The sequence below is a fragment of the Molossus molossus genome, unplaced genomic scaffold, assembly GCF_014108415.1.
Source record: "Molossus molossus isolate mMolMol1 unplaced genomic scaffold, mMolMol1.p scaffold_m16_p_11, whole genome shotgun sequence".
Classification (NCBI taxonomy): domain Eukaryota; kingdom Metazoa; phylum Chordata; class Mammalia; order Chiroptera; family Molossidae; genus Molossus; species Molossus molossus.
In genome coordinates, this window is record NW_023425346.1 from 17,281,287 (window position 1) to 17,282,021 (window position 735).

Here is a 735-nt window from a genome sequence, read left to right on the forward strand (position 1 = left end):
GGAATCTAAATGTGAAAAACGAGACCATACAAAGACATGGAAAAAACACAGGTGAATTCCTTTATAACCTGGGTTATCTAACAATAATTCATACTCCAGCCTGGCTGATGTGGCTCAGTGGATTGAGCCTCGTCCCATGAACTGAGAGGTCACAGTTCGATTCCCCGTCAGGGCACATGCCCGGGTCTGGGCTCCATCCCTAGTAGGGGGCGTGCAGGAGGCGGCCAATCGATGTTTCTCTCTTTCATCAATGTTTCTCTCTCTCTCTCCCTTCCCTTCTCTCTGAAAAATCAATAAAAACATATTTTAAAAAAATAATTCGAACTCTAAATGCAATAAAAGATTACTAAACTTCACTGCCTAAAATATTTTAAATAGCTTGGTCTATTAGTTTTCTGTGGCAACTAGAACAAATTACCACCAATTTAGTGGCTCAAAACAACACAAAATTCCCACCTTTTATTATAGTTTCTAGGTTGGAATGCTGACTGGTCTAACATAGGTCTAAAATTAAGATGTCAGAAGGGCTGAATTACTTTCCAGAGGGGAATGTTTCCTCGCCTTTCTAGCTTCTTAATTTTCCTCGATCCCTTGGCCCATGGCCTTTCCGCCCTCTTAAAAGCCAGTAACATGGCAGCCCTCCGATCTTTCTTCCAGAATTATATTTCCCTCTCACCACAGTTAAGAAAAATTATTGGAGTTTAGGGCGCGTGTGGTAATATTGAGTCCACCTGA